The following is a 12100-nucleotide window of genomic DNA, read 5'->3' on the forward strand; positions in this document are numbered from 1 at the left end:
CTTCAGGGCAGAGGGATATACGCCGTGTTAGATGAACACCACACCAGCATCTCTACCTTCATCCGCCCTCCGCTGTGACAGAAGCTGCTTCATCACCAACTGCTGCAGATGTTTTTTGGCACACAGAGAACGATTCCTCGTATGAGCATCACGGCTGTCTCAGAACATGTTTCTCCCCCAGACGTGCATCGCTGCTGCTCCAGTCGCTCAGCGTTGATCCAACAGCAACGTTTAATCTCACGCAGCACTTTCTGCACTGATGCCGGATGAAACCGCCAGAGGCCTACTTTCCGATTCATTCAGCTGATACGCATCTTAAAATGAGACGAAGGAGAAAAAGCGATGCGTCTCGTCCTGACGCAGGTAAACACTGAATTCCACACCGTCGATCCCAAAATACGTGCACCGTTCAATCTGGCATATACAGATAAATACACGGTAAGACGGGACAGTTTGTCAAAGTTCTCACATTTAGACCCACATAATGCAACTTTAAACACGACAGGCAGGAGACAAGTGACAGCAGCTCAACGTGGACGTCAAAGCTTTTTGCTTTTTCTCTGCCAGTCTGTGACGCTGGGGTCGTCCCCCGATGAGTTCTGGTACCAAACTGAAATAACCGTTCTGTGTTTTGGCAGCTAGTTTACAAAGCTTCATGTTGCTTAAAATTAGCACCACGACGACACCACACTGCAAAAAGAGTATTTTCCCTTGATTTGAGCAGGTAATAAGACTATCTGCCAATGGAATGAGTATTTCTACCCCTAAAATTGAGATAATTAGATAAACTGCACTTGAGACGAATAAGAAGAATTGTTCCTATTTTAAGTGCAAAACTCTTATTCAATTGGCAAATAGTCCTATTTACCTGCTCAAATCAAGGAAAAATACTTTAATTTCAAGAAATTAATTTTTTTTAGTTCTCTTTTTGCAGTGTGGTGTCGTGGTGGTGCTAATTTTAAGGAGCATGAAGCTTTGTGAAACTGTGGAATGAACTGAATGACGATTTAAAGTTATGTCCTTTCTTGATGAATTTTTAAAATGTAAAATGATAAAATCCTATGTTATGTAATTTTGAATATTTATATATGTACTGTAAAGAACCTGGTAGGTTGTAAAGGTTTGTAAGTATAAAACAGGGTAGGCAATAATAAGCTTTGCTTCAGCCTATTCCTTTTTTTTTGGTAAGTTGTGGGTTTGTTTGTTTATCGTTGTTTTTTTGGTTTTTTTTACTGTTTCCTGTGTTTAATGTTGGATAATTTACTAAAAAAATAAAGTGAAAATAAAAATACTTTAATTTCAAGAAAAAAAATGCCTTATTTTTAGGTCTATTTTTGCAGTGCATATTCTGACTGGGACAGGCCCGAGTCCTGACTTCCAGCTCGGTGAAATGTTAAAGCTGTGGGCAGCGGCTCTGGGTTGTGTTGTTATTTATTGCCGGGGTCACAGGGGGCGTCAGCCCAAACCAACACTGAGAAGATGAGAGATGACAATCCTTTCCTGCGTCTGCGGGGGGGCTTCGCTGCATCTTTGTGGCGGCATCAAAGCCACATGTGCAGAGCAACCATGAGGGAAGCATGCGCCCTGCAGCTGCACGCAGCCCTTTAAATCCACACAGACGCATGTTTCTGGAGAGCCCGGCGGAGCCAGCTGACGTGGCGTCCACACGGCACGTGGAGGAAAGTGTGCGGAGGGGGAAAAAACACACAGTTAATCAGCGACAGAGATTTAAAGGGGAAGGCCGTTTTTAAAGGTCCCAATGACCAGAACAAAAAGCATCACCTCACCAGACAGACCTGTAATAATGGTGTAAATCTTTAATGTGTCTGTGGGAGCTGGTTTCCGCAGAGAGAGAGGAGCCTCTCTGACCATTGATCTCTTTCTGATCGGGGTTGTAAGGGTTAAACACACCGGACCGGTGCCTGGCTTCTGATCCGAGTTAAAATCCAGATTTTATTCACCCAGCCCCCTGCTGGCGTCCAAAGCGTTCTGTAAAAGTCTTAAGTGATCTCATCAGGTTATCAAGAAGGATCCTGAGGGCCTGCAGGGGTGTGTCTACGGCTCTTGTTTCGTTTCTTCTGTGCCGGTAACTCGATCCTTTGAGCTGCTACTCGGAGGGAAAAACAAAATGTCCGGTTTTTAAGAGGCAAAAATAAATACTGCAGGGCCTTAAATGGGACTTTGGCTGAATACAGGAATGTAAAAAAAAAAAAAACATCAGAGAGTGAATCCTCCGGGAGTCCCTGCTAAGCATTCCTGGTTAGAAATGAAAACTTTGCAAATGTGTTAATGTCTCCTGGACGTTTTTACACTTTGTTCCGTTAAAACCACAAACTTAGATGCATTTATGTTGGGATTCTGTCCAGAAGACAAAGTCAGCACTTTGTAACCCCCCCCCCCCCTTCCCCATCCACTGCAGGTCCAGCTGTGGGTCTTTTGGGTTTTGTCTCATTCTGCTTTAAACATCTGCTTATTTTTTGCAAAACAGATCAGATGGCGAAAATCTTTGGACGCAAGTTTTGAACTCTTGGCACAGACTGCGTTTAGGTCTGGACTTTGACTAGGCCATTCAGACTGCTTCGATCCAAACCCTTCCTGGTATCTCTGGCTGTTTATGGTCTTCTGCAGCCTTTACCAGGTTGGGTTCCAGGCAGTAGGAACAAAGCTTAGTGGGCCATGAAGAATCAAAGTACGGAGAACATCATCGGCACAGAGTTTATTATGCTCAGTGATGTCGACACATCACCGGTCTGTAAAATATTGGTGCAGGAAAGGTTGGGGATTGCTGCCCTGCATGGCTTACAGCAGACTGGACTCCTCATGACTGTCTTTCAAAAATAGTTTCATCTCACCGCTCTATCATAAACACCAAATCTGTGGCCTCCACAGATACCAGTTAAAATATGAAGTAGTTTGCACACCCGAGCTTTGCATCTCTGCAGCTCCTCCAGAGCCACCGTGGACCGTTTATCTGATTTGTGCTCTCCTCCCCGTCAGTTTACAAGGAAAGCAGGGCCCTTGTCCTCTTTATGTTCACATTTCATTTCCAGTTAACATAAATAAGGAGATTTGTTGGGTTAAAACAAGCAATAATGTAAAGTTTACGAGAAAAAAAAAATGTAACCCAACAAACACATTTTTTAGTGTTAACTGGAAATTAAATGTTAACATAAAGCGGACAACTGCTCTGGTTCACTTTTCTTAGTGTAGAGGGATGTTCATGTCTTGACAGGTCTGCTGGTGGTCCATCCTCTTTTCATGTTCAGATGGATGGATGGATGGATGGATGGATGGATGGATGGATGGATGGACAGACGGACAGACAGACAGACAGGTGGATGGATGGACAGATGATGGATGGATGGATGGATGGATGGATGGATGGACAGATGATGGACGGACGGATGGATGAACAGATGGATGGACAGACAGACGGACGGACGGATGGATGGACGGATGGATGGACAGATGGATGGACAGACAGACAGACAGACAGACAGACGGATGGATGGATGGATAGGCAGACAGATAGATGATGGATGGATGGATGGACAGACAGACAGACAGACGGACGGATGGATGGATGATGGATTGTTGGATGGATGGATGGATGGATGGATGGACAGATGATGGATGGATGGATGGATGAACAGATGGATGGACAGACAGACGGACGGACGGATGGATGGACGGATGGATGGACAGATGGATGGACAGACAGACAGACAGACAGACGGATGAATGGATGGATAGGCAGACAGATAGATGATGGATGGATGGATGGACGGACAGACAGACAGACAGACGGACGGATGGATGGATGATGGATTGTTGGATGGATGGATGGATGGATGGATGGATGGACAGATAATGGACGGATGGATGGATGGATGGATGGATGGATGGACAGATGATGGATGGATGGATGGATGGATGAACAGACAGATGGATGGACGGATGGATGGACAGATGGATGGACAGACAGACAGACAGACAGACGGACGGACGGATGGATAGGCAGACAGATAGATGATGGAGGGATGGATGGACAGATGATGGATTGTTGGATGGATGGATGGACGGATGGATGGATGGATGGACGGATGGATGGATGGATGGATGGATGGACGGACGGACGGACGGACGGACGGACAGACAGACAGACAGACAGACAGACAGACAGACGGATGGATGGACGCGTCCCTCAGAGGAACCAATAACAGGAAGTGTCTTCTGTCCAAAGCCTTCCAGCCGTCTGGCTGCAGTCATCCTGAGTGAAGAAGCTTCTTTATTTACCAGCCGAGGCTTCTCAGCCCGTGGAGGAGGCCTCAGGCAGCAGGAGGCGTTAGCGTGAGTCACCGGGGAGCCGCTGCCTCCTTTTAGTTCCCCTGACAAACGGCCCTGGAGGAAACACAGAGTCAGGCCTCAGTTTCACTTCCTCATCTGCAAATATCCATCATGACGGGTCCATGAACCGCAGCTCCAGCTCATCAGGCCAGTCCTCAGACTCCACCTGCTAACGAGAGCAAACGCTTCCAGAGATCTGTTAGCTTCATGCTCGCCATCTTTAAACAGAGAATGTCGGTTTGTGCTGCAGGGAAACGGGTTAGCTGGAGCACCGCTCCTGCAGACGAATGATCAAAATTAGCAGAAATCCTCCTAAAGACCCGCCGGTTTGATAAAAACTAACTTCACTAAAGGCTGTTTTGATCTCTCACCTCATTTTCCTTCATCAGGCTGAAGCTGAGCCCTGAAAACTCCCTGAACTCTTCACCCTCATCCTTCCTTGTCGTTACACCTTATGCCCGTCGGGGTCCAGACCTTCTCCGGTACTGGCCCCCCCCCCTCCACCTGAAGTAAACCAGGAGACACTTTGGTTTCATCAGGACCGGAGTCTCATATAAAACCTTGGCTGATGTTGCAGGAAGCCTGGGAGCAGCTTTGTGGACAACCTGCAAACCTTCTGCAGACGTTAGAGGCGCAGAGCCAGGGCGCCTCACCATACAGGCAGAGGTAGGAACCCGCCCCTGCTGGTTGTCCGCCCCCGTAACATTGCTCCTGTGTTTTCAAAATAAAATAAATATAATTTACTATCAGAACGACAAGAAAAAAGTGTGACATGATGCATCGTTGACTTCTGGTTCTGCTGGAGGTTCTCCTCCCTGTTAAAGGGGAGTTTTCCTCTCCACTGTCGCTTCATGCATGCTCAGTATGAGGGATTGCTGCAAAGTGTACCACACTATGCCAGCGACTGTCCGCACCTTACGCCACAGTCTTTGCCCTTTGGGTCCGTACAGCAATCATTCACATTTCTGTCCAGTTTTCTGCTGAAGTTAACTGGAATAATCTACAACAGAGCCCCAAACTCTCCACATCACTTCGCTTCACCTCCTTCAAAGACTGCATGTAGTTAAAAACCACTGCACCGTTTGCCCCTTTCAACACACATCAGCATCTGTATTGATATTCTACCCATTTTACTTTAATGTCACAGGTTCTTCTGTTCTTAACTAGTATCTGCAGACATTGTGAACTGGTTAAAATAAAGGTCCAATGATAATAATAATAATAATAATAATAATAATAATAATAATAATAATAATAATAATAATAATAATAATAAAAATGATGCAACCTGCTGGGTTTCCTTAGAGTGGAAACCTTTTGCCAATCTGGAGGATTTGATAGAATTTGACTTGAGGTGACATGTGTTGTGAATTGGCGCTATATAAATAAAATAGCATTGAATGAAGATGAATTGAGTCACATGTTCTCCCTGTGCATGACGGGCTTCTCTCTGGGTACTCTGACTTCCTCCCACAGTCCAAATGCACGACTGGTACCTGGTTTCTCTAATTGCCTTCAGGGGTGAGTGAACATGGTGGTTAGCCGTGTGCCTCCTGCATGGATAAGCAGGTGATGGATGGATAGAACGGAACTTTATTATTTTTATTGCATAACTACAATCATATTGAGTATGAATCTGTATGACAGGATTGAGTTTTTATTCAGCTTTTTTTCTGCCTTGAGACAATATTTGTTGTGATTTTGCTTTGTGTGAATAAACTGAAAACTCAATTTGATCGATTTAAAAGCAGAAAATGACATTTTAGCGTCATAAATGTGATCATGTTTACAGTCTGCACTGAGTTCATTTATCCCGTCATAGTGTATTATGAAGTTTTGTCTAAATAACAACAAGCAGAGAGATCTGGACCGACGGGTTCTGGAGGGTCTGACCCTCCAGAGCTACAATCCTGCAACCGTTAGATGCATCCTGGTACAGATCAGTACCAAACCTCTGCAGCGCTGCATGACCAGCTGTAGATGAGGGGATCCAGGTGTGTTGGAGCAGCTGAGAGCTGCAGGCAGGTAGCTCTGATGGACTGGAGTCGAACACACCATCCCATAATATCTCCAGCTGCGTGTTCAGGGTGGTCGACCTGCTGGAAGGTGAACCTTCACCGCAGTCTCAGGTCTCCAGCCTCTAGGTTTTCTTTATTATTCACTGAAATAAATTTTTGTTTTGCTGGAGAAGCAAACAGAAATCACGTAAAACTTTTCTGCAACATTTACAGAGAACAAAAACCCATGAAAACAGATTTAAAATTAAAGGACTCCTAACGCAGACCCCCATCCTCCCCCATCATGTTCATCTGTTGGTTCTTCATCAGTTTTCAGCCGTTTTAAACCAAAGTGCACCAGAAAAGAGGAATCCACCAGCAGACATAACTGCATGACCAAGCAGGCTTTATATAATCAGCGTGGAAACAAATCCCATCTGCTGAGAGAACAACCACAGACTGACTCACCGTGGATCACAGGAAGCCTGAAAAGGAATCATTACAAACAAAGATGAGTCTTTCTAACTCATGGTGAATATTTTCCATTTTTCTGTGAGTAAAATAAACCGTCAGACAATACTGAGCCAAATTCAGCCGTCAGCCGTCTCTAAAAGGGCCTGAACTTTGTTTACAGAGGAAATCATCAGTTAGTCATCCTGTCAGAGATCACTTCAGTCCACAAACAAGAACTGGACCCAGAGAGAACGAACAAGAACCCCCGATCCATCTGAACCGCACCGGACAATCAAAATAACTGCACTTTGCATGAAATAATGACTGAAAGGATCAAAGGAAACAGTAAAACAACCCAGCATGCACAGGAGGAACCTGCACACTCCATGCAGAAAGCAGGATTTGAACCCAAGACCTTATTGCTACAAACGGCATCACTGTACATCCCTGCCATCTAAATAATTTGATTAAATGCTTAAAATGCAAGAAGCGGTCTACAAACATCAGATGTGTTCTTGTCACAATAACCCTTTATTGCATCTAGTAATGATGGCTTATGGGTAATACGTGGTCCCAGAACCTCCTCCATGCGTACGCCTTCATGATCTCGACTGTTTGTCAGGTTTAGCGTTCATGAAGGTTAATCCGTCCGTCCGTCGTCGTCCGTCCGTCGTCTTTCGCTTATCTGGGGTCGGGTCGCGGGGGTAGCAGCTTTAGTAGGGAGGCCCAGACGTCCCTCTCCCCAGCCACTTGGGCCAGCTCCTCAGGAGGAACCCCAAGGCGTTCCCAGGCCAGCCGGGAGACATAGTCCCTCCAGCGTGTCCTGGGTCTTCCCCTGGGCCTCCTCCCGGTGGGACGTGCCCGGAACACCTCACCAGGGAGGCGTCCAGGAGGCATCCTGACCAGATGCCCGAGCCACCTCAACTGGCTCCTCTCGACGTGGAGGAGCAGCGGCTCTACTCTGAGTCCTCCCCGGATGACTGAGCTCCTCACCCTATCTCTAAGGGAGAGCCCAGACACACTACGGAGAAAACTCATTTCAGCCGCTTGTATCCGGGATCTCGTTCTTTCGGTCACGACCCAAAGCTTGTGACCATAGATGAGGGTAGGAACGTAGATCGACCGGTAAATCGAGAGCTTCGCCTTTTGGCTCAGCTGTCTCTTCACCACAACGGATCGGTACAGCGCCCGCTTCACAGCAGACGCTGCACCAATCCGCCTGTCGATCTCCCGCTCCATCTTCCCCTCATTCGTGAACAAGACCCCAAGATACTTGAACTCCTCCACTAGGGGCAGCACATCCTCCCCAACCCGGAGAAGGCACTCTACCCTTTTCCGGTTCAAGACCATGGTCTCGGATTTGGAGGCACTGATTTTCATCCCGGCCGCTTCGCACTCGGCTGCGAACCGCTCCAGTGAGAGCTGTAGATCACGCCCTGATGAAGCCAATAGGACCACGTCATCCGCGAATAGCAGAGACGCAATCCTAAGGCCACCAAAGCGGATCCCCTCAACACCTTGGCTGCACCTAGAAATTCTGTCCATAAAAGTTATGAACAGAATCGGTGACAAAGGGCAGCCTTGGCGGAGTCCAACTCTCACCGGAAACGAGTCCGACTTACTGCCGGCAATGCGGACCAGACTCTGACACCGGTCGTACAGAGACCTGACAGCCCTTATTAAAGGGTCCGGTACTCCATACTCCCGGAGTACCCCCCACAGGATCCCCCGGGGGACACGGTCGAATGCCTTCTCCAGATCCACAAAACACATGTAGACTGGTTGGGCAAACTCCCATGCCCCCTCAAGAATCCTGCTGAGGGTATAGAGCTGGTCCAGTGTTCCACGGCCAGGACGAAAACCACACGGCTCTTGCTGATTTCGAGATTCGACTATCCGACGGACCCTCCTTTCCAGAACCCCTGAATAGACCTTACCAGGGAGGCTTAAGAGTGTGATTCCTCTGTAGTTGGAACACACCCTCCGGTTCCCCTTTTTAAATAGGGGGACCACCACCCCAGTCTGCCAATCCAGGGGAACTGCCCCCGATGTCCACGCAATGTTGCAGAGCCGCGTTAACCAACACAGCCCCACAACATCCAGAGCCTTAAGGTACTCAGGGCGAATCTCATCCACCCCCGGAGCCTTGCCACCGAGGAGCTTTTTAACAACCTCGGCAACCTCAGCACCAGAGATGGGAGAACCCGACCCAGAGTCCTCAGGCTCTGCTTCCTCAATGGAAGACGTGTTGGTGGGATTAAGGAGGTCTTCGAAGTATTCCGCCCACCGACGCACGACGTCCCGAGTCGAGGTCAGCAGCACACCACCCCCACTATAAACAGTGTTGGTACTGCACTGCTTCCCCCTCCTGAGACGCCGGATGGTGGACCAGAATCGCTTCGAAGCCGTACGGAAGTCTTTCTCCATGGCCTCTCCGAACTCTTCCCACGCCCGAGTTTTTGCCTCGGCGACCAGCCGAGCCGCCTGCCGCTTCGACTGCCGGTACACATCAGCTGCTTCCGGAGTCCCACAGGCCAAAAAAGCCCGGTAGGACTCCTTCTTCAGCTTGACGGCTTCCTTCACAGCTGGTGTCCACCAGCGGGTTCGAGGGTTGCCGCCACGACATGCACCGACAACCTTGCGGCCACAGCTCCGACTAGCCGCCTCAAAAATAGAGGCGCGGAACATCGTCCATTCAGACTCAATGTCCCCCGCCTCCCTCGGGACGTGTTTAAAGTTCTCCCGGAGGTGGGAGTTAAAGCTCCGCCTCACAGGGGACTCCTGTGAGGTTAATATTTATTACTAATGAGCTTTTCTGGCTCTGACTTTCTAAAAGCTGCTAAAGTGAAGTATTGCGCCCACCATTGGGTCTGCCTGTCTAACAGAACCGTCGGCTGGAGGTGGCGGGTCATAGCGGCTGAAGACTGCGTGAAAAACGGCCCAAATGGTGTCAGGACCGGTTCCTCTTTAAGGTTCTGTTAGAATAAGAAGCAGAACGTTTTAAGGCACAGCTCGGTTAATTTCTAACAGAAACACACGAGGACCAAAGGCGACAGTCCAGGACCGGATCTGGGAAGAGGGAGAACCGATCCGCCTTCGTCTGGATTTGAGGATTGTTCTGATTAAGGTGTTCTGGAAAAACAGGAAATGAGTCAGAAGCATCGAGAGAAGAAGAGCTCAGACGTCAGTAGGTTGTCCCACCTGAGCTGTGGATCTCTGCAGCTCCTCCAGAGCCACCATGGTCCTCCTGCCTGTCAGTCCAGGTGGACGTCCATGTCCTGGTAGGTCTGCAGGTGCTCCATCCTCTCTCCAGGTCCAGGTGATGATCAGAACTCTGGGAGGTTCTGTAGAACCTGACCTGCTGTAAACTGGACCAGAACCTCCTCCCTGACCCGTCTGCTGGGTTTCCTGGTCTCCATGATGCTGAATGTTCTCCAGAAAACCTCAGAGGCCAGAAACGGACCAGCTGGACTTCTGAAGGCAGCTGGTCCGTTTATTTTGGGGTTTCAGAGCAAAAAGGGGCTCAAAGCAAATGTTCAGCAGACTTTTCATGATTCATTTCCCGCCCGCCTCATAAAACCCAAACAAAACACTTTTCCAGCTGGGCTCAAATAAACCAACATGTGACCAAAGGTCATCAGGTTCAGGTTCTGTGTTCTGAGAACCGTCGGATCAGAACCACCGACTGAACCTGGAGGACGGCCAGAAGCTGACCTGGAGCCAGCTGGAGGAGAGCATCTGATCTGCTCTGCAGCTTATTCCTGATTCCCAGCCGACACATGTGGTCAGCAGAACCGCTGACTGGGCCTCTTCCTCCCGCCATCAGCAGCCCGGCGTGAGTGTGTGTTTAAATCCCAAAGCTAACATCCGAAGCTGGTAGATCCCAGCTGATAGAGCAGGAGCTCGCGCTGATGGCCTCATAATCCGAGGCAGGAAATGAGTGGAACACACACACACATGACAACGAGGGAAAGTATGTCCTCACTGTCCCTTTGAACTGCTCCGCAGAGAGAAACTGTTATCTGAAAAAAGTTCTGTGGAAGTCTGACTTCCTGCGTCTGTGGAGGGAAACGGACTCCCTGCACACAGAACCAACAACCGTGGCTAACGGTGAGGTGGCCGTTTATCCAGATCCTCACATATCAGAGCAGCAGCAGGGAATACAGGTTTGTTCTCTGTCTTTTCTCTCTTCATAGAAGGTACACCTGGTCTGGCGTTCTGTTAGCTGTGACATCATCAGGGGAGGCAGATCATCCACTATTACCATCTACCATAGAAAGTACTCCTGGGTCAATGTGAGCTTCTGTGCTTTCTGTGTCTCTGCTCTGTCTTCTCTAACATAGAAAGTACTCCTGGGTCAATGTGAGCTTCTGAGCTTTCTGTGTCTCTGCTCTGTCTTCTCTAAGCCCCAGTGGGTGGAGGCAGATGAGCGCTCACACTGAGCCTGGTTCTGGTTCTGCTGGAGGTTCTCCTCCCTGTTAAAGGGGAGTTTTCCTCTCCACTGTCGCTTCATGCATGCTCAGTATGAGGGATTGCTGCAAAGCCATCAACAATGCAGACGACTGTCCACTGTGGCTCTACGCTCTTTCAGGAGGAGTGAATGCTGCTTGGAGAGACTTGATGCAACCTGCTGGGTTTCCTTAGAGAGGAAACTTTCTCACCAACCTGGAGGATCTGATGGAAGCTGACTTTGGGTTTGCAGGGGGGGGGGGGGGGGGGGGGGGGACATTGCTGAGCATTTCTACAACATATTGCAGTCTGCTCAGTTTAAAACGGTCTAAAGTTTGTATTTTCTGTTAACTTTAACTGAGTTAGGTTTTATGTTGACGTCTACAGTCGTCTGCTGGGGAAGGAGGAGGGAAGTGCTTCATTTACAGAAATGTTTAAAGGTTTCAACCATTTATGAGGCACAAATAAAAACAGAAAAACTGATTTTGTTTTGCATTAACAGATATTTTTTTACAAAATCTGTGAAACTGAAGCGTCTGTACCACAAACATAAGGAAACCCCTGGAAAACCTGATCCCCTCATCACTGACAGCTCAGAGGACAACATGCTCTACAGGGAATGTTCTCTGCTACCAGGAGGCGTATCTGCTGTGTGCTGTTTGGACCCACCTCTGGTTCTGTGAGCGAAGATAGGAGCGATGGAGGCAGACGATCGCTCCAAGAGAAAGTCCAGAGAGGGAACGCCGGGTGAGGAGAGCCGCCCAGACGCTTCCAGGAAAGTCTGAGCAGAGGCATCTCCTCTTATCTGTTAAACAAACTTCCAGTAAAGCCGTCGGCCTCTGACGGAAAAACTC

Source organism: Fundulus heteroclitus, chromosome 20 (genome assembly GCF_011125445.2).
Source record: "Fundulus heteroclitus isolate FHET01 chromosome 20, MU-UCD_Fhet_4.1, whole genome shotgun sequence".
NCBI classification, from domain to species: Eukaryota; Metazoa; Chordata; class Actinopteri; order Cyprinodontiformes; family Fundulidae; genus Fundulus; species Fundulus heteroclitus.